We start from the raw sequence: 23400 nt of genomic DNA on the forward strand, positions 1-23400 counted from the left end.
AGATCCCCTAAAATTTAAGCTGTAGGCATGATGTTATCATTTATTGTACAAAGTTCACCCTTGTATTATTTAAATGCTGATTTTTCTGCCCACTATCCAGATTCAATCTGGACACAGCATTGTAATGCTTACAATGAGAATCTCCTGTCCCAAGTTTGCGTAAACAATGCTCAATGCTGTTTATTCTTTGCCTTGTCAATAAAAGCTGGAAAAGCCAATGGCTAGGCAATAGACAGAATAGGGCAGGACATTTGGGAGGAGAAAGGATTCTGGGGGAAGAGCCATGAGGAAGGAGGAAGGAGACATCTTGAGAGTTCATCTGGAGCTTAGGAGGTCCTAAATGCAACTGTTATGGGGATCATGGCTGGGTAGCCAGATTAGATTAGAAGATGAGAATAAATTGATGACCGCCCAATCAGTGTGTGGTAAAGCATAAATAAATCTAGTTGTGTCAGTCTCATTCATCTGGGAGCTAGCCGGAGAAATGGAGAAATGCTGCAACTTTCAAAATACTGTTACAGCAAACAGGTATACTAAATTTTAGGCCGCCATCCACTCTTTCCCATGAGAGAGTACTGCCCAGCAATGGCCACTTTCTGCTCACCCTCAGCTCTTGAGCATGCCTCATTGGGTCCGTAATACGCTTGGTTTTCTGCAAAACACACCGTGGGGCTCTGTGGACTCTGTCCATGGAGATCCTAATAATGTTGAGTTGAAGGGAGGCCAGGGTAAGATCCGTATGCCGCTGCCATGGCTGGGGACATGGCCCAGGGCTGGATAAATCTTATCTAAGTTACACGTGGCAGACAGAGCAGCGTAGCTCACACTTGCGTTCTTCCCCAAGTAAGACTTGGCAGGTCCGTAAGCCTGTTACATAAGGCCTGTGTCTTAGCCATGAATGCTGGCCCTAAGTCTTAGTTCTCTCTACACTGAGCACTCGAGCACTCCTCCACACGTGTACTTGAACACCTGTAGTCATCTGCTCCTTTTAAATCCCTGCCTGCCTTTATGCCTCTCCCATGATTTACGACCGAGTGAATATTTTATCAATTGCAGTTTCCTTGGATCATGTTCTCAGAAGAGTTGAAGGAAGCGATAGAAAGCCGAGCCCAAATAGAACCGAGCACCCTGGGTGTGCTCCCAGGCCCCACAAGTATCAATCTTAATTTTTTTTTAACACCATGGCTCCTTTAAAATATGTAAAATGATAATAGCTAACATTTGGCTTAGGGTTCACGTATGATTTACTCCCAGCTTCCACGAGCTTATTGCTTTAATTTATACAACAGCTTTACAAAGAAATGGAGACGCTGAGAATTTGGTGGAATAAAGCTAACCAAGGCCACACAGCTGATGCAGGGTTGACAGAAGCCAGGGTCAGACTCAGGACTTTTCTATTACACTATACCAACCCCAAGAGTATAAAGCAGTGATTAGATTATTTTTCTTTTTTTTTTCCCAACTTTCAGGAAAAACCATCCTAGGTAACCTACTCGGGGGCGGGGCGGGGGGGAGCTGCTTTCCAGAAAACCTACTACAAAAGAGAAAATAGCTACTGAGAACCAAAGATTGTAGCTCCCCCTTTCTCCTCAGAGGCTGCTGGCCACCAGCCTGAGAAGACAAAAGGAGCGAAGAAGGAGAGCAGGCTTCAGATGACCATGAATATGGTGGAATGACCTCTGGAGACTGCCGCATCAAAACAAGTCTTGTTTCAGGGATAGGGTGTATAAGGGCTTTCTAAAAGGGGCACCGTGGAAAGGGCTAATCGGTCACAGCAACATGTGTGCAGGAGAAGCTGATTGGTTATGATACAGCACCTAATTATCATGCAGGCAGGAAGCCAGCGGGGGACATGTGTGCTGAGTTATACAGCTTTGTAGAGACCTCCGTGCAAGGTCACTTTTCAGACAAGGCCAGCCACTGCGACCAGGGATAGACTCCAGTCAGAGGCAGAGATATACACGTCCCACTGAAAAAGGGAGTCTCCCATTTTGTGCCCACCTCTGAAAGACATCCGGTCCCAGAGGAATACCACCACAATACAAGAGTTCCCCAACAAAGGCTGTCTGCGGTTAAACTTGGGGAAAGCCACAGCTACAGAAGAATGTACACCATGTGCAGAGAGATGTGGCTGAGAAGAGGAGATACTCCCGCCCCCTGGAACAAAGCAATGGGGAGGCACATTAAATGATTCTAAAAGTAAGTTGAGGTTGTCAGAAAACCCACTTAATAAGAACTGTGGACAACCCTTTGAGAAGTCTGATGCCAGAGATGGAGATTCCCCCAGAAGCTCTTTTACTGTTGAAAGTTTTCGCTACCCTGGGTTCTTGGTTATTCCAAATGAATTTGCAAATTGCTCTTTCTAACTCTATGAAGCATTGAGTTGGAATTTTGATGGGGATTGCATTGAATCTGTAGATTGCTTTCAGCAAGATGGCCATTTTTACTATATTAATCCTGCCAATCCATGAGCATGGGAGGTCTTTCCATCTTCTGATATCTTCATCAATTTCTTTCTTAAGAGACTTGAAGGTCTTGTCATACAGATCTTTCACTTGCTTGGTTAGAGTCACACGAAGATATTTTACATTACTCATGACTATTGTGAAGGGTGTTGTTTCCCTAACTTCTTTCTCAGCCTGTTTATCCTTTGAGTAGAGGAAGGCTACTGATTTGAGTTAATTTTATACACAGCCTCTTTGCTGAAGTTGTTTATCAGGCTTAGGAGATCTCTGATGGAATCTTTGGGATCATTTAAGTATTCTAACACATCATCTGCAAATAGTGATATTTTGACTTCTTCCTTTCCGATATATATCACTTTGACCTCCCTTTGTTATTTAAGTGGTCTGGCTAGGACATCAAGTACTATATTAGATAGGTAGGTAGAGAGTGGGCACCCTTGTCTAGTCCCTGATTTTAGTGAGATTGCTTCAAGGTTTTCTCCATTTGGTTTAATGCTGGCTACTGGTTTGCTGTATATTACTGTATATTGTATATTGTGGTACATCTACACAATGGAGTACTACTTAGCTATCAAAAACAATGACTTCATGAAATTCATAGGCAAATGAATGGACCTAGAAAATATTCCGAGTGAAGTAACCTAGTCACAAAAAAACACACATGGAATACATTCACTGATAAGTGGATTTTAGCCTAAAATCTCGGCATACCCAAGATAAAATCCACAGACCACATGAAGCTCAAGAAGAAGGAAGATCAAGATGTGGATGCTTCAGTCCTTTTTAGAAGGGGGAACTAAATACTCAGAGGAGGTAGAGAGTGGGAGGGACTTGGGAGGAAGCAAGGAGGAGGAAGGAGAAAAGGAGGGGGGCAGGATCAGTTATGGGAAAAGACTGGGACGATGTACAGAAGGCCAGGAATTTGAACAGAGGTATGTAGCAATTAGGGGATGGGGAACTGGGGCAATCCACCAGCAAGTCCCAGATGCCAGGAAAGCAAGAGGCTACCAGGACCCAACAGGTATGAAATTAGCTGAAAAGCCCAACAAACGGAAGGAAGAACCTATGGGGACCATATGGAGAGGTTAGGTAAGGTGCCCTGTTGGGGGACTGGGCCACACAGTCATCATCAAATTTTTAACCCAGAATTGCTCCTGTCTAAAGGAAATACAGGGACAAACTGTGGAGCAGAGACAGATGGCAGAATCCATCCAGAGACTGCCCCACCTGGGGATCCATCCCATATACAGACAGCAAACCCAGACAATATCGTCAATGCCAAGAAGTGCATGCTGACAGGAGCCTGATATAGCTGTCTCCTGAGAGAGTCTCTGCCAGAACCTGACAAATACAGAGGTGGATACTAGCAGCCAACCATTGGACTGAGCAAAGAGTCCCCAATAGAAGAGTTATAGAAAGAACTGTAGGAGCTAAGGGTTTGCAACCCCATAGGAAGAACAACAATATCAACCAACCAACCTCCCACCCCCAGAGCTCCCAGGGACTAAACCACCAACCAGAGAGTACACATAGATGGACCCATGGCTCCAGTTGCATATGTAGCAGAGGATGGCCTTGTCAGGTATCAGTAGGTGGCCCTTTGTCCTGTCAAGGTTCAATGCCCCCGTGTAGGGATATCCCAGGGCAGGGAGGCAGGAGTTGGTGGGTGGGTGGGGGAGCACCCTCGTAGAAGCAAGGGGAGGGGCAATTGGATAGAGTGTTTTGGGAGGGAAAACTGGGAAGGGTGATAACAGTTAAAATGTAAATAAATAAAATATCCAAATAGAAATAATTAATAAAAGAAAAGTATGATGCAAATAAACTATTGAAACAGGTAATTCTTGGGGAATTTGGCTGTGGGGTGGTAAGTTGGGACTCCTTCATCAGAGTGATCATGGCAAGGCACCAAACTACAGTCTTGAGAACCCTTGAGGTGTACTAAATTTTGATAGCAGAAAGCTAACTTGTAAATTTTATACCTAGCAATGTTATCACTTTTAGTAAAACACACAAAAACGTAGCCTACAAACATTAGCTCTTGGCACCTCATGTTCTCTTAACAAACACTTTTTAATGAGCTTTAGAAAATTTTGACACAAATAAGCATTTGTACACTGCATAGGCATGGACCAGAAAGACACCTCAGCCAGTGAGGGAGCTAAGAACTAAGCCTAGAAACCTGAAACTAAGCCCTGGAACACACATGGTGGACTGAGAATCGATTCTAGCAAACTGTCTTCTGACTACCATATGTGTACTGTAGAGTGTCTGTCTGTCTGTCTATCTGTCTGTCTGTGTCTGTCCCTGTCCCTGTCTCTGTCTTTCTTTCTCTCTATTTCTCTGTCTCTGTCTGCCTGTCTCTCTCTCCCTCCCTCTCTCTCTCTCTCTCTCTCTCTCTCTCTCTCTCTCTCTCTCTCTCTCTCGTGTGTGTGTGTGGGGGGGCTTGTAGCTATGTGTCTGTCTGTGTATGTCTGTGTTTGTGTCTGTGGTGTCTGTTCATGTGTCTCTGTGTGTGATGTTTAAAATATTCAATAACATTATATAATATGATTGGAAGTTTCCACTGATTTTGTTTACATACAAAAACTAAATTTATGTACTTTTGGTTATGGCTATGTAGCAAAATATAAATGTCACAAAACCAACTGCCAAGCAATAAGAACTGAGTGGTTGCGTTTGGAAGGAAAGATAAATTAACGACTTCTGGATGGATTCTACCTGTAAAACTTCAGTTTCTTTTTCCATTTAGAAGAGAGCAGGTATACTGAGATTTTGACATACTGAACAGGTTCGTTACAATTTCTTAGAGGCCACAATTCAGTCTACAATAAGTTTTCTTTCAACTTAATGCGTGGGTAGAAATACGCTAAATATTAACTTGCATGGCAGTGTTTGACTGTCACCCATCCCTGCCTTTGCCACTGGTTGCTTAAAAACAGAAACAAGAGAAACACTGGAAGTGAATGATTAAAAAAAGGAATAAACAGGAATGAAGGAGGGAATCTACAGCTAAGTAAAGATTTACCAAAATCGGCCACATTTCTAAATGCTCTTGGGTGTTAGCTACTGAAAACCCCAAGGAAAACTCTCTTGCCAAATTGTTAATTTTTATGTACCACCTCCGGACTCATTGTATGGAGTCCTCAGGGAAATTATCCAGGTTGTAAACGTGGTATCAGAGTTGTTTTACGGTACTGAGAGTGGGAATGGTGTCACATTATACAATGACTCCAGGGCCAGCACTTGGGTGTCAGTCTCAGCAGGCAACACAACCTGAGACAAGATAAACAGGTGGATGAATGTCTGTGACTTGCAGTTGTCAACTGTCCAGTGGCCACAAGATGAGACTAAGAGAGAAAAGGGAGTATGAAAGGGACCTACGACTGAGGGCTGAGCCTGACACCAGAATTCAGATGCAGGATTTGAGAAGAGCTGGGTAGGCAGGTGAGGCAAAAGAGACAAGGAAGAGGAGAGAGGATGAGCGTAGGATACAGAGAGCATGGTGCATTCTGTCTCTGTGCTCTACCATGGAAGGGTCTGGAACACATGCCACAGGACATGGAACAGGCATAGTTGTATATGTTCGGATCAATCATCCCAGCAGTAGGCACACCTACATTTCTGGGTTACTGTTTTTCAGCTCAGAGAAGCTTTCTAGAGATTGTAACAGCTCACCTTTGACCCAGAAGAGCCAACAGGCACTAACAATGCATGGAGTAACGTAGTAACCAGCAGAGTTGAAAGAGTTGCAATACAATAGTAACTATACCAAGAGGAAAGTAGAACACCTGTCCTAATTCGCTCTGTCACCGGAGGAGGGATTGGCCAGATCAGACTGGCATGTCCATGGGGGGTTCTCTTTGCTGAACACTGCAAAGGAGGGTCATTCCACTGTGGGCGGCACCATTTCCTAGGCAAGCGGTACTGGCTGTGTAAGAAAGCTCACCAAACATGAACCAGTGTGCAAGCCTGCAAGCACCACTCCTCCATGCTGTCTGCTTCAAACTCCTGACCGAGTTCCTGTCCTGACCTCTTCCCATGACTGACTGTAACCTACAAGCTAAAACAAATCCTTTCCTCTCTTAATTTGCTTTTTTTGGTCAGAGTATTTTATCTCAGTAGTAGAAGAAAACCAAACAGGGTCTAGAGAGGCTGGAGAGATGATGGAGCAGTTAAAAGCACAGACTGCTTAAGAAGACCCAGGTTTGATACCCAGAACCCACATGCTGGCTCACAAGCATCTGTAACTGTAGTTCCAGGGGATCTAGTGCTCTCTTGTCTCCGTGGGCATTGGGTACACATGTGGCACACAGATATATACGCAGACAAAATGCACACATAAAATATTAACAAAATAAAAATACTTAAGGTCTAGTCTTCCAACATTAGTTCCTTCCATGGCATTGTGGATTTAAGATATAACAGATTTGTACCATTACAAAATATAATAAAGGATTGACCTTATGATGCACTCCAAAAAATGTTATGGATCAGTGATTTCTGACACCACGAGCTCCGATAGGTTCTTCTGTGTCCTCGTACCTGTCAAGGTCCTTTGTCTCCTTAAATAACATTCACTTTTCTCTACAGTATTCTGTATCCCAAAGGCTGAGACCCTACAAACTGTATTTCTAATTTTTGCAAGCTCGCCCAGTGATGACATGGGTAGGTTCAACAGGGAAGCTAGGGAGTGTGCACAAAGAGAAGTGTCACTATTCTCTCCCAGAACTGCCATCTGCATCTGTAGTTAGCTACAGACTCTAACAACTCTGGGTCTCCCCAGCTCCACCGACAGCTCACTGCAGCACTCTATCTAAGAGAGGAGGGCCACACTGGTTCAGCAAGGGGTTGGCAGCTCTTATTGTAGGGGCAAGAGTTTCTTTTAATTCTTCTGAGCCACTGTGTCCTCTGAGCTCCCTTCCTTAGCTCTGACATCTTTGTAAATGATTCCTGAACTAATGAAACTTTTTGGCTGACACACCTAAGGAGCTTTGTGTTTTCAACTCAGTCACTCACTAATATATATGTACTGCCCAAGAAGCTGTTGTGATTTGTAGTGGGGGTGAGTACACTTAAAGCTAATTGCATAGTTCTAAATTGGCCGAGAAAGTTCTTGGGGGGGGGGAGGATGGGGAATCCTCTGCTATCCTCAGTCTTTTAAAAACTATCTTACCATTTGTATTTATCTGTATATGTGTGCATCTGCATGTGTGTATGCACACATATACGCAGGGACCCTTGGAGTCCAGAAGAGGGCGCCAGAACTCCTAGAGCTGCAAGTACAGGCATTTCTGAAACCGCCTAGTATGGGTCTTGGGGACTGAACCCAGAGTCTTCTGTAAAAGCAGTGATGTTTTTAACCACTAGGCTCTCTGCCACCTTTATTCTGATAGACCCCCTTTTTCTTTACAGCATCAAAGTGTGTAGAGGTGTGATTTGAAAAGAGAGAAACAAAAATCGCTCGCTGGGTTACTGTTAGAATTTGACATGAAGACAATTCCCCATTATTTGAAGATTAACGACATTCATATATTTGGTGTATATACTCTTTATATCCCTTGTTTTAAAACTCATTCTTTCAAATACAGATTTAGGGATTTTAGGTACACCAAAATAACATTAAAAACAAACAAACAAAGGAAGACAAACAAATAATCTTGACGTACACCAGTAGAGCGTTACTTCAGAAACTTGAATTCAGAATCTTGGTGTTTGTTACTTTCAGTATTTCATCCTTATAAGAATACATACATATTTATATGTATGTGTCTGTATACCTTGCACCCTTGAATTCTGGGGAAGTCATAGTATTTTATATACAATAGAGAAGCCACGCATACAAAATAAGTTGATACCAAGCCAAAGTCATTGTATCAGAATTTCCAGGAATGTAAAAACAAACAAACAGACATTCCTGACCATTGTAACCCACTCTCAGAGATTCTGGGCAAGATGTCTATGCTGAGGGCCAAAACCTTTACATTTCCTCAGACCCTAAAGTACCCTGCTGTTATTGCCCCAGGGCTCCATGATGAAAACCCCTTGGTTACACTTCACAACCCCTCAGAGAGTTAAACGAAGCCAAGCAATGAATTATTTCCTAAAAAGCTTATATTCCAGCCTACGTTAGGAACAACCTGACAGTGGGAAAAGGGCTTTATCTATCAAAATTGAATTCCCTCATGTTCCAATAGTTGGGGTTCCTCCAGTTATCACCAATGCTCCCTTCTTGTTATCTTTTCAATTTCACTGTGGGTAGGAAGGCCAGTTTGCCACATCCTGGGTTTTTCTGAGTTAGCGGATGAATCTTACTAAACATGAATACTAACTCACTTCTTCAGATAATTTCAACAGTTTTCTTATTGAATGCAAAACAGTGGAAAGACTACTTTTGTTTTAAGTTGTGTGTATTTTTTGGTGATATAAGAGTAAGGTAGCGTGCACATATGTGCGTGTGCACATGTGTGCTTCTGTAAAACATGCAGAGGCCAGAGCAGGTCGTTAGGTGTCTTTTCCTAATGCTCTCTAACATTGTTTTGAGAGACTCTCGACGAATCTGAAGCCCACCACTAATGGTAGGCTGGCTCACCAGTGAAACCCCAGGATCCTCTAGTTTCTACCCCACCACAAACACACATGCACATAAACACACATGCATGCATGAATGTAAGCACAGCTCTGGGGTTACTTGCATATACAGCTATGTCGATCTTTTGACACAGGTTGTGCGAATTTAATCTTGAGTCCCTGTGTTTGCAAAACAAGTGCTCTCACACACCGCACCATCTCCCCGGCTCCTTGTTTCTGTTTTTCTTTATTTATTTGTTTGGTTTTGCCATACCGAGTGATAATTCCTGACCTAGCAGATTATGAAATTGAACAGGTCTGTTGAGCTTTGTTGAAGAGCTGGACTTCAAAAAGAATGAACTGGGAGCTAATGATTAATAATTATGGTGAACTCATCTTGGTTCCGTAAGTACGCTAAGTATTAAAATTGTTTCTATACAAAGTAATCAGCTGGAGAGAAATAAACTATGCTCTGCAGGCAGATTTATATAGCTATTCATAAAATAGTTATGAAAATGTGAACAATGACTATGATACTGCATTGTCAATTATGTTAATATTCAGCTAATGGAATGATTTAAAGATATAATTCACTTTACACACTCATGTATTTGGTTTTGTGCCACGTCTCGCATTCACTCATAAAAAGTTACCCTTTCTTCTGTCCATACATATACCCTGAGTGGACAGCAGTGTTAACTGTGAATGAAGATCACCACTTTTACCAAGCTTGCCTCCTAATGGGTGAAACAATAAAAACAACAGTTTAAATACATAATTGCTGAAGAGAATAAAGTTGATACGGGGACAAGAAGAACTAAAATTCCATCACTTTCAATGGAAGCAGGATCATCCCCTTAACCAGGGGTAATTTTGAATAAGTCCCTGGAAGTAATTGTAATCCTCTGGGGACATTCTCATTCAAACAACCATTCAAAATAGCAAACATGGATTACTGGGTATTTAGAAGATTCTGGACCTGGAGGAGAAATGGCACGTACCCTGTGAGTGACTACAGCCTCTGAGCTCTGCCCACAGCAGAGACTCTAGTTAAAGGAATAGTAAGAGGGGACCCAGTTAGGAAGTGTGACCAGAGCTTAGCTGTGTTCCAGCAATGGCCTTTCACGTTGTTCAAAGGCCTGACTTTTACTCTGAGTGATAGAGGGAGCCAATAGAGAGAGCTTTTTATTAAACATTAGATAGAACTGGTACTTTCTGATAATAGCACTGGTATTTAATTAAGATTAGAAACTTTTATCTGAAGTGCACAGTGGGAGAGCTCATGCAGATGCCCTATGCAGTGCCAGATAGAAATAATAATTAATTAAAATTTTTTTTTGTTCTTGGAGCTTATAAAACATTTGAAATGAAAAAGATCAAACTGCTTTTAACTTGTTACCACAAAGCAGTTCTCGAAATGAAATGTGTTATGACAAAGTTCTAAAGCCCAGAAGAGAAATGTCAGCTAATGTAAGTGCATGCTTTATGTTTTGCAGCTGTGTATCGTGCGAGGGTGGTTCTGTTTGTAAAGAGGAAGGGCAATCATGGGATGTTTAGATTCATGATATCAATCCCAGCCTAGTAAAGGAACTCAATGAGAGGTGGAAACGGGGAGAAGGTGTAAGGGGTGGGGAAGAGGGGAACCTAAATTACTGAAATGTTTCTGTGGTGGGAAATAGAGACTCATAAAATCCAATTAAGGGAACCATTTATTTTTAAACTAGACACACATTTTGCATGCCAAAAAAATGACAGTATTCTTTCAGTTGGTGAAAGATAGATAATTGACTGCATTTTCTGGGAGCAAGGTAGAATTTGTTTATTCTTCTGTGGCCTCAGGTCCATAAAAAAACCAGTTAAAAACTTGAGGAAGAATTTCAAAGCACTTGCAGAATATACAGCTAGCTGCACCTCTGTCTGCCAGGAATCTAATAAGAACTGGCATCCTACCATCATCCTCATCATTTGCTGTATGGAGTTCTTCTGCTGATGTCATTATCTTAGAGCTTTGGAATGCTATTTTTATTAGACATTATTTTTGTAATGTCTTCTACAGCATCTCTCATATTTGGGCTTTTAATAAACTTACTTTTTTTCTTCAACAGACAACTCAAATGGGTGATTTAAAAAATTCTTTTCAACATGTTTTTCTACTATGCAAACATCCAGAATTAATTTGAATGTCATCTATAAACTCATTCCCTTTTGGAGTCTAGCCATAAATTCTTTGAATGTAGGAATATTCTAAACTCCGCTTCATTACACATGCAGGACTGGTTTTTCCACTGATTAGGGTATTATGTGAGACAGTTAACCTCAACTGCCAATTTGGGCTCTAGATCATCTGGAAGATGACCCACTGGGCATGCCTGTGTGGGATTATCTTGGTTAGATTAGCAGAGGTAAGATTTTCCCAATGTGGGCGCCACCATTACTTAGGCATGGACTGTATAGTAAGGTGAAAGTGAGCTGAGCATGAAGTGGAAACTTAGGGGTTCTTTGGAAATTCAGTTTTGTTGGGGCAAACATGTGAAAGAGTGTTTTCCTGAAGTGGACACAGGTGAAAGGCTAAGATAGACTCATGAAGTTATGTTACCCTGAAGGAGACACAGGAGAAAGGATACTCTGTTAAAGCAAGCACACGCAAGTACACGTGATGAAGGATTCTTCTCTAATGACATGCATGTATTGGTCTGCCTTATATTTTGTAGCTATGCTGCATTTGTTAGGACTCCGTAGAAAGAAATGCTGCAGTTTCTTGCCGTGTCTTCTGACTCAGTCTTATCGCTAGAGTGATGTCAGAGAAACAGACTCACATGCTGAGGCAAGACCCGTGGTGAAGGACACATGATAAAAGGATTCAACAGATAGGGGGCTGAGCTTGGCTTGCAGGCAGAGCTAGCTGTGCAATGCTTGTTGGTCTTGCCTCTTCACTGATCTTCACTTGGCTGAGAGAGGCATAGCCAAGACCTTTTCCTGGTGTTCCTGTTGGCTCCGGTCCCTCCTGCTGACTTGAGCTCAGGGTGAGGCCTGGCTGTCTTTGCTAGGTAGTGCCACCAGTGCTGATTGATATTTGCTGTCCCTACTCTATGGAACTGGGGTGCTGGTGTGTCTGAGAAGTGTTTGCAAGTGGACCGAGCTGCTGCTGCTGACTCTTGTGAACTGAACTGCTGATTTCCTGATGATGCAGTTAGGATTTGCTACAAAGAACCTTAAAAGGTCCATTTCCCCCATATCCTTTCTTTTCTATTACCTCTGGTGGGTGGTGGGTTGCAAGGGAGGTTAAAACATTTAAGAGCCCTCAATAAAAAAAGGTTTTGAAAAAATTAAAGTTACATGAGCACCGGTGGTCATCTCTCTCCTTCCTGATTGTGGACGTGTCAGATCCCCACACTCCTGCTGACTTGCTTTCTCCACTATGATGTTCTATACCTTTCACCTATGAGCCAAGATAAACTTTTTGTCCATTAAGTCATGTTTTCTGGGGATTTTATCCTCACAGCAACAGAAATATAACAGAGGTATCATCCCAAATGTTTGAGTTTTCTCCAATTCTCTTTTTGAATTAATGTCTATTGCACCAAAGAAACACAAAACACTGTCTTCTCACCTGGTCCTATTGAAACGCTGTTTTATGAGAGAATGTTTAAAATATTACTTCACTATTTATGGATAATGTATATGTCATACTAATTCCCCTGAGCCAGCTACTACTCATATTTACAACAGAATTATTTCCTCAGCTACTTTGAGATGATAACAGCAGGCCGTAATGTATAATCTGGGTGGTTCTGAGCCATGACTGCAGGTGACCTCCAGTCTCTGACTCCACACTTTGAATATAAGGATCCAACTCAAAACATTATGCTTTTACAAATGCTAAGTGGTAAAATTCATAAAATGAACACCACTAAAAATGTCATCATTGTCACAGACGTCATTCACACAGCACTCCAAGTGCAGAATTTTGTAGTAAGCAATTTCAACATTTTCTTGCTTTAATGTTTCTTTCAAATCAGGAGATTGAAGCTACAATAAAACAGATCATTCATTCATTCATTCATTCAATCACTCATTCACTAAAATTATTCCTGGGACTCCTTCTCAGGCATCACAGCTCCAGGTTCCAAGAGCACAGCTCTAAGCTGACGGGTGCTGTTCTTCCTGTGGGGAACTCACTCTTATCAAAAGCACGACACTTTTTTTTACATGAAATATAACTTTAAGAATGAACTACAGAGAGGCTAGAAAGCCAGTTGGTAAAACAACTCACGCTGTGTAATCATGAAGACCTGAGTTTGCTCTCCAAAATCCACAGATGAAAGCCGGCCAGAGTGGTACATGTTTGTAATCCCAGATCTAGGGATCCACACCCAGGAGGACCCCTAGGTCCCCTGGCCAGCCACAGCAGGCTGCTTAGTTCCAGGGTAGTGAGAGTTCCTGCCTCAAAAAGAGAAGAGAGACAGCATCTGAGGAAAAATGGCTGGGGTTGCTCTCTAGTTTCCCATGTGCACATGCACACACACATGTGCATGCACATGTGTACACATACATTCACAAAACAAACAGAAAATGAACTGTTGATGTCACAGACACTATGAAGAGATTCACACAGAAGCTGTGGTGTGAGCAAAGTCACAGGTCTGACTATATTTTGCTGACCACACTGGAATACACACTTCTATTCAAACTGCCCTGGTGGGTCCCTGGCCCCTGGATCAATGCTGTATGTTATTCTAGGTTCCAAAAAGAAAATAATTTCTCTTTGGAAAATGTCATCAAAATATGGCAAAATAGGAAACAGCATTCATTAATAGCCAAAAAGCATAACCATGACTACTCGACTAACCAAAGCTATAGAGAATTGTTCTTTCCTTAGGTGTAGTTCACCCCAAGATGGCAACACTGATCGTTCAGAGGTGAAGTTTTCAATAAGCAAGCAATAAACGATTGTTAGACTATGGTTACACAGATTGTAGGAGCTGTTGGTGATTTGTATACTCACATAGGTGAAAATCGGCATTCAGCCTCTTCTGCTCACATGATATGATCACCGAGATGGTTTAAAATTAGAACTTGCTATTAGTTATTCCACTGTGTCTCACACAGGGAATTCTACACACCTCGTGCGTGTATCTACTCTGTGAGCTGCATTTGGGTTGTTAAAGGAAGTCCAGCTTTTATGCCATGGAGCTGCGTCCACCAAACCGAAGCTTCTGGTTGCAGGCACTGACTCCTGAACCTTAGAAATACATCAGACCTGTCAGATTCAGAGACTTAGGAAAGACATCAAGAAGGTGTACGTTTGCTATTACCAACACTCACAGTAGAACGTGAAGTTGGGGCCTCAGTAGTGGATGCTTTCTAAGATAAATCTGCTGGTGGGACACCAAGCTCTCCTCATTAACTCTCTCTTAGCTGTTTCCCTCTCTTCCCCAGGTTCTCATTGAGAGGAAATATTCGTGGGACAGCTTTCAAAGAGAGGACAAGCCCATGGATGTAATGAGATGATAATAGTTTGGACAGAGACATGCTAGTGCTACAGGGACTTTGGAATGTGAGTGTTGGCGTTCCATCCCAACTTTCTCATGGCTCTGGGGTTTAGCGTGTTTACATTTTGGTTGACAGCTTGGCTCCCATCACTAACTTTTGGTCTCTTTAGACATACATAAAACCCTAATGTTTTCATGTTCAGTTTTTAGGCTGCAAAAATCTGAGTTGTTGCTACAATATACACTTGAAATTGGCTGAATTTGTATATCTAAAGGATTATGTATTTTCCCAAATGTGTGAGTTAATCAGAATGCCTCTGATCCTTTCCAGCACGTAGAAATAGGCACTAATTTCCAGCACTAATCAGTTGCCCTGCTGAAAACACTAGTTTTCTAAATATATAAGCGAACACTTAGCTCTTTCTCAAAAACTTCCAAAATTATTGTATTATTTTCATTTACATCCATGCATCTACGAGGTCATCTGTATGTGAGTACAGCTGCTCAGAGAGGCCAGGAGAGAGTGTTGAGTTCCTGGAGCTGGAGTACAGGTAGTTGTAAGCTGCCCAAGATGGAGTCAAACTTGGATCCTCTGCAAGAGTGGTACCCAGTATCAATCACTGAGGGACCTCTCCAGCTCGCGATCTCTTAAGTACGTAAAATTTCCCTGTAAAAATATGTGTTATTACTAAATGTATTCAGACCACTCAGCTGAAATTACTAGACAAAAACAAAAACAAGACCAAAACAACAACCAAACCTGAGACGTGTGCGTAAAAACTGAGGCGGCAGACAGGGAATGCGCACCACACTCTGACAGGAAGTGCATGCTGAGAATGAGTTCACCAAGCTGGCTGTGCGGGCTCCCAGGCTCCAATGGCCTCACAGCATCCTCTCTGATAACATTGACTATGCAAATACAGAGCGCGCAGACACCTGGAATGTAAGGCGAATGTGGAATCCAACCCTCCCCGGAGCCTGCAAGGTGCACTGGCCAGCAGTGACGCTGTAGTCAAGGTCTTAGATCAGCTTCAGGGTGCCACAAGATAGGTTTGAAAGAAATGAGGGAAAAGATGGCTAAAGGACAAAAAAAAAAAAAAAAAAAGGATTAAATTCTGAATATTAGAGCCCGTAGCAATGGCGTACTTTAAGCAGATTACATACTGCTAAGTGGACAATTTAGAGAGAAAGATAAAGGATATGTTGAAATTCTATGTTCTAAAATTAAGCGATCTGCCTGAAATCCCAAAGATACTGATCTAAAACAGACATGCTAAGCTGCAGCAGAAATGGGACCAAAAATAACGAGAGCGATAAAAACAATTATAGCACCGTTCTAATATTATAATCCACTATTTTACATATCTGATTTTAGTGTTTTCTTCATCATACACCAGACTAACCAACGGCAGCCAACCGCTCCCAGAAGTCCTAAATAAAGCCAGCACAAAGAAGATTCTAGAAAGATGGTAGAGAAGGAAGGACCAGAACTCGGTCTCCCACGCAGACCTCAGACCCCAGTGTCTGTTGGAGACTCGCTACGCCCAAGGAAAAGTTTTAGCAGCCCGGACTGTTAAAGGGCATGGAGGAAGGAAAAATGATTTATCTTTTACTTCTTGGCCTTCCCTCTTGCCACTGAGTTAATGAAATGGAAATAGCCAAAAGATATTGCCATCCTTGCAAGGACTACGGGCCAATTCTGGCTACATTTCCCAGCATCCCTTGCGGCGACGAGGCTGCTCTCTCGGCAAGGGACTATACCCCACGTTCAGTCAGAAACTCCATGCTCAACCTTTGCTCATAATGATTGGGATGGTCAATTCTACCAGCTGGACACGATGTAGCATCACACAGAAGACAGACTTGAGTAAGTTTCTGGGGAAGCTATCTAGTCTGTGTTAACTGAGGCGGGGAGACTGTCCCTAAGTGATGCTTCACCATCCCATGGCCTCGGGGCTTAGGAAGTGAGCTGAGAAGCGGCATCCATCTCTCTCTCTCTCTCTGCTCCCCAACTGTCTGGAGCTCCTGCTCTTGACTGACAAGATGGACTGTACCCTTGAAGTGTCAGCAAAATAAACCAGGTCTATCCTCCTTAGGTGGCCTTTGTCAGACAGTTCGCCACCGCAGTGAGAAGACAAATGAATTTAAGAGCTTTCATACAGAAGGCTGCATTCAGATCACATAGTCTAACCACTGGGGCTGATGCCCCAGGGAGAGACGCATAGAATGCGGGAAGATTGGTTTCCTGACTCTTTCACTGACCAAGAGTGTCTGAGAAAAATGGATTGTGACCGGGTGACACGGTGAGATGCCGGGTTATGATTAACCAGTCCAGCCCCGGTGGCATAGCTAAGAGCGGACAGCCCCATGATTAAACTACTGACTCCAGCATGACAGGGATCATTCACCAGAGCCTCGGTGGCTTGTCTCACTCCATCTCCACTCCACATCTGTTCACCCCACAAACGAACTCACTCTCACATCCTGAAGACGTTGTCTTCAGCTGACATTACGTATGGGAGCCCACAATCTCTTGCAGATGGCCTCTCGGAAACCCGTAGCTACGCCACAGGTCACCACAGGAGCCGGGCATGAAGGAATATTTTCAACGTCTTTCTCCCCGGCTTCTTCCTGTATAACTCCCTGCAGAGGAGGGAGCTAAATGACCCAGCTCTGTCTCCATGAAAGCACGCATGGCTCACGAGCTACTTAGTATTCACAGGCCATCCCTCCTCCACCCAGCAAGACACACTTAACCAAATGACCTCATTCATCTTTACATGAGCCATGAGCCTTGACTTTTTTTTTTTTTTTTTTGAGGCAAAACAACCACAGATGCTGTTCCTCCTATTTCGTAGATCAAGACATTAAGAGAGAAAATACAAAAGCTATAAAAGGCAACCACGACTTCATTCACAGGCAAAGCCTCTGGTCTAAGGCCGACTCTTGGCGGGGCCAGGCATTTGTGGCTAGTAATTGCATGGAAATAGGTGGCAAGGGGCCCTTGCGATGGCTCAGTGAGGGACTTGCCACCAAATGTGATGACCAGGGTTTGACACCTGCAAGCCGTGTGATAGGAGGAGAGGACTGGCTCCAATTGTCCTCTGATAACCACGCATGTGTCATGGCATGTATATGCCCACGCCAGGACAAACAAAATAAATAAAACGTAATGAAAATAAAGTGAAGCAAGTGTTGAGAGTGTTAAGATCTGCAGAGCATACACATGTGCATACAGGCCTGTCTCATCCATGGCTCTTAAGTTTCTCCTGAAAATCACCAGGATTGAGTCACACCCAGACTCTCTTCCTGAGTTTCAGGACACCTTGATTTTGTAAACGAGGAGTCAGGCACACTGCTGTTTGTGATGCCATCACATCTTTCACGATGTCTTTGTTGTTGTTCCTCTGCTCTCGTCCCTGGTCTCCCCCTCCTTCATTTCCCAGCTAGTTCTTCTGTCATCATTTTACAAGTACTCTGTCCCCCAAGACTTCTACTTTGGGGATAGTTGGCTCCACAGTTAGGAGGACTTGTCCTTCCAGAGGATCCAAGTTTGGTTCCCACTGCCACCCTGGGTGATTCACAACCACCTGTAACTTGAGCTCCAGGAAATTCAAATCTCTCTTCTGGAATCTCCAGGCACTGACAGGCAGACAGACATGTGTGTGTGTGTGTGTGTGTGTGTGTGTAATTTATATACATACATGTATATGCATATATAAAACTCAGTTATGCATACATGCATATACATGCATGTGTATATAATCTATACATACACACATATATGTATAATTTATTTACACATACACATGCATATATGCATATAATTTAGATGTAAAGACACATGTGCACACACAGGCATACACACATGCACACATTCACATACACACATGCCCATGGGCGCACATTCACACACACACACACACACACACACACACACACACACACACACAAACACACACACACCCCTTCTTTTCCCTGTCCACGGTTCCCTTTCTAGAACGTTTCATTACCTATACTTTCCCTCCCGTAAAGACATATGCAAACATATAAAAATTAAATTGGACTTATAAATTAGAGAAACTATGATATTTGTCTTTCTGGGTCTGGGATACTTCACTGAATACATTAAGTTTCAGTTATACTCACATTTTTGTAAATGTCAGGCTTTCTCTTTCTCTTTTTGCATGTAAATATCAAACTATCTAGTTTAGGCAGCACATTTTTTCTTATCCATTCATCTACGTGGGGACACGTAGGCTGGTTCTGGGACTTAGCTATTGTGAACAGTGCAGCAATCACATCTCTGTACCATAAGTACCTCTGCGGTAGGACTCGGAGACCTGTCCCACTCCTCCTTTCAACCTTGTGTCTACAGTCACAAAGGGGGCACAGGAGAGGCACCAGTTCTGTGGTCCCTGTAAACTGAGTCACACTCAGGAGGCACAGAATCCCTCACTTTGTTTTGAGACCTTAAGCAGGTATCACTTAAGTGTATCATATCGTATACACTTATACGATAAATAGATTTAGGCATGGCCAAGTTTACAGAGATGTAGAAAAACGGGGCCCGAGGAAGCAGATGTTGGGGATAAAGAGAAAAGTTTTCGTTTTATGAAAAATATGTGCTTTTCCTAAAAATGACATCATGGCCAAGACATTTGAACCCTGGTCGATCAGGAGAGAGAATACAGAGACAAGGGATGATGTTATAAAATCTACGGTGTTAGTGGTTGAGAGACAGCTGGAGGTTTGGATGTGGGAAATGTCCCTCATTCTATTGACTGATATCACAATGGACACGGTATTGGCGTGAAGAGGTAACTGTGTTAACTACAGTTTAAATACAAAGACCATTATTACCTTGAAGCCAGAGCCACACATCCTCCCCTTTTATATCTGGGGTTGGGTAGTTAGTTAAGTTTCAGAGATGTCGGCAATCATTTGTGTATGGATATTGTGGGGTGTGTGTGTGTGTGTGTGTGTGTGTGGCACTCTTCTAAGAGAAGCGTTTTGAAGGGCAGAGAATACCTTGCAGGAGTCGATTTCCTTCTACCATGTGGGGTCCCAGGGATTGAACTCAGGTAGGCGGGTTTGGCAGTAAGCGCCTTCACCCACTGAATCATCTCCCCGCTCCCAATCTTTGTCAGGTCCTGTGGTAAACGTTTCTAGTCCATGCCTATAACCCTCAGAACAGTGATGTGATGTTTGAGTGCTTATCCCAATTTTACAGGTGAGGAAATGCCACCTCAAGGGTTTTAAGTAGCTTATCGGAGACCTCCCCAATAAAGAGCAGCAGATCTGGAATTTAAACCATTGTGTACTGATCTAATGCTTTGCTGATCGGTCCCCCGTCACAAAGATTTTCTAAGGAAATCTCAATTGAAGTTGTTTTTGTTTTTTTTATATGAAAGTTTTTCATTTTATTTCCCCAGCAATCACTCTTTTTGAAGCAACAACACCCCAGATATGAATCATCTCCTTAGTCCTTCACATGGAATTGGATGACATGTGTGATTGTATGATGTTTACCTCCCACTTCCACAGACAGAAAACCTACTGTTATTTCTCCCGTCCTCACTACAAGGGCTCTTTCCTAACCTTGTATGTGTTGGGTCAGAGACTCAGAAGCCAATGTTGGTCTCTAGAGGTTGACCTTGCATCTCTGAGTAGAAAATCAGTGCTGGTGAGGTTAACATTTCCATAGAGTTTGGTACTCCACACGGGAGACCTCTGAGTTAAAGACCTAGCTCCTGAAATGTCAGTCATCTGAGGAACAAATTCTAAAAGTCTTACCTGCTCAAAGGCCTATAGCATTTTACTCATTTCTTGTGAGAATTTTACTTTTGTCTCTTAGACCGATAATGGAAGCACTGAGAAGCCTTGTACGCGGCCACCACAGAAGGATGTCGAAACAGTTAGTGGTGAGTATTAAATGTCTGAAGAGAGATGCAGACACAGTAATAATTTGTTGATGTTCTTATCACATCTTCATTCTGGATAATATCTTTTCAAGACCTAGATAGCTGCTATTTTTATGAGTTTTGGGCTTTCCTTTTATTTCATTTTTCCATCCCCCTACACGACTGCAAATGTCTTGGAAATATTTAGAGCCTTGGGTCAGATGCTTTTATTCACACGAGAATTAATAAAAACCAAACTGGGTGAAGTTATTACCCTATTCATCTCTCCTCGGGCCCCGTAAGAGTTTAATTTGTCCAGACGTGGAAATTTTTGCATAGTTAAATTCTTTGGAAGCAAAAAGATGCTCCAACGACAATCACCATCATGAAGCTGGATGTGGTGGTTTATATAGGCTCAACTCAGGGAGTGGAACTATTAGGAGATACGGCCTTGTTGGAGTAGGTATGGCCTTGTTGGAGTATGTGTGCCCATATTGGGGTAGGTATGTCTCTGTGGACATGGGCTTTAAGACCTTCATCTTAGCTGCCTGGAAGCCAGTCTTCTCCTAGCTGCCTTCCAAACAAGAGGTGGAACTCTCAGTTCCTCTAGCCCCTTGTCTGCCTGGATGCTTCCATGTTCCCACCTTGATGATAATGGACTGAACCTCTGAACCTGTAAGCCAGCCCCAATTAAATGTCCTTATAAGAGTTGCCTTGGTCACGGTGTCTGTTTACAGCAGTAAAGCCCTAACTAAGGCAATGAGGTTTCCTAGGTTGTGATGATGCACCCTTGTACTCCCAGCACTTGGTAGGGAGACTGCTGCAAGTCTGACTCCAGTCCAGACTACCCAGAGATTTCATAATCAGCCCGGACTACACAGAGAAACCCTGTTTAAACATCAACAAAACCGTGTGTGACATCGAAGGTCTCTGGAATTTCATGGTCAGTACTTATCTAAAGAGAGCAACGCAGTTACCTGTTTGCACGTGCTTGTGCTTGTGTGAGCAGAGGAAGGTTAGAATGAAGTATTTCAGCTAAATTAGGAGCAGAGTAGATAAGACAATGGAAGTCACTTGTAAAGAAGAAGCTCAAAGGACAAAACTCTCAGAGGCAGCTCCTTATGTCCCCATGTATTCAAGCTCACGATAGAGACAAAATGGTGGCATGGGTACGGCTGTGATTTTGTAGTGTTGCTGGATGACTGAGCTCTACAGGATCTCACTCAGCCATATTGTTCTAGCATTGGGTGGGAAATATGGCAGAAGATTGCCCTCTTTCAGATTGGGCACAGGATTATTAGTTCATGACACAGTGTATAAAAGCAAGCAAACAAACAAGCAAACGGAAACTATAGTATATATGTTTGTATTCTTCATTCTGAAAGATAACAAATCCAAATGGTTTTTAACTTAACTTCTAAATACATACCCGTGAAGCCATGGGTGACAAAAAAAAATCTACAGTGATGGAGGACTCAGTTTTATTTTTGTGTGTGCACAAATATAGAATTTTGCTTTTGTGCAAGGCATGTTAATCACAGCTGCCACCCTGGCGACCCCAGCCCACCATCAACGGGACAGCTTTCTTTAGAACTCTGCGATGATTAGCTTTGTATACTCGACACACCTAGAATGACCTGGGAGGAGAGACTCAGTCAGCAATCACCTACACTCGTTTGTCAGGGGACAGTCTTAGATGTTGACTGAAGTGAGAAGACCCAGCCCACTGTGGAGAATACCATCCATTCTCTTGGCAAAAGGTCCTGAACTTTCTAAGAGTCCAGAAGTCACGCTGAGCACAAAGAAGTGAGTGAGCGTGCACACATTCATCCCTCTCTGCTCTTGGCTTTCAATATTTTTGTAACGTATTGCTTGAGGTTTCTTCCTTGACTTCCCTACCATGATGGGTTCTAATCTAGAATCGTAAGCTGAAATATACTTTCTTTTGGGGGCGGTATTTGTTGAGGAAGCAGAATGAAACACATACAGCCTCCAATTTGTCAATTATTAATATTTGTCAATAATTAACTGTATCTGCTATTTCTAAGCAAGGCAGCACCCCTGGGATGATTCTTGTATATTAATTGCCCTACTCAAGGTCAATGCCTAAGTGAGACCTCTCAGAATCTGTACGCTGAGATCTAAGCTCCAGGCTAGGGAAGGCAGGCATTGACCAGAGGAGTCTATGACTGGCTTCTGAGCTATTCCATGTGACAACTTGATGGCCATATGTCTGATATGGTAATAAATATGTTTTCGATTATATTTTAAGGCGATTCCCCAAAGAGAAGAGCAAATAAGTAGCCGGGATTTATCCTGGGGCATAGGAGCATATCTAGACCTTGGGTAGTAAGACAAATTCATTTTTACTCTGGTGAATAAATCAATGTTCATTATATAACCTGATATTCAATACATTCCTGGAACACTGTTGAGGCTACTAGATTTTCCCGGTGAAGGGGTGGATTATTACAAATTATGAATGTCTGGCTTTGATCATTTGGACACTTTTACCAATGTGCCTGAAGGACAAATTTCAGGTTGCTTTGTAATAACGTCAGTGGTTTCTACATGGTGACTGAATTGTCTTCTGTAATTCTATTCATCTATCCACTGGACAAGTACCTCTAAGACATGACACATGACTGACACTCCTTCTGCCATCATGGGGGTATCTTTTCCTGTGTTTAAATTGCTCATAGCATTTCTTTTTTTTTTTTTGGAGCTGGGGACCGAACCCAGGGCCTTGTGCTTGCTAGGCAAGCGCTCTACCACTGAGCTAAATCCCCAACCCTGCTCATAGCATTTCTTAAAGAAAGTGCTCAACTACCCTACTTATCTTTTCTGAGCATTTCCTTCCCTATTCGTAAAACGGGAAAACAGCTTTTCTCAATAGCTCATGTAACACTTTTAAGATGACACGGCAGATAATCTGTGTGAATATTGAAAACTACAGGCAATTGATCTGCTCTC

At 42.7% G+C, this 23400-nt stretch overlaps 1 protein-coding gene across 5 annotated transcripts in view; it reads right to left on the reverse strand.

Moving 5' to 3' along the window:
- Positions 1-23400, reverse strand: part of Rbms3 (RNA binding motif single stranded interacting protein 3) — a 665104-nt gene that overhangs the window by 290270 nt on the left and 351434 nt on the right. The gene's annotated exons all lie outside the window — the stretch shown is intronic.

The sequence above is a fragment of the Rattus rattus genome, chromosome 8 (genome assembly GCF_011064425.1).
Source record: "Rattus rattus isolate New Zealand chromosome 8, Rrattus_CSIRO_v1, whole genome shotgun sequence".
Classification (NCBI taxonomy): domain Eukaryota; kingdom Metazoa; phylum Chordata; class Mammalia; order Rodentia; family Muridae; genus Rattus; species Rattus rattus.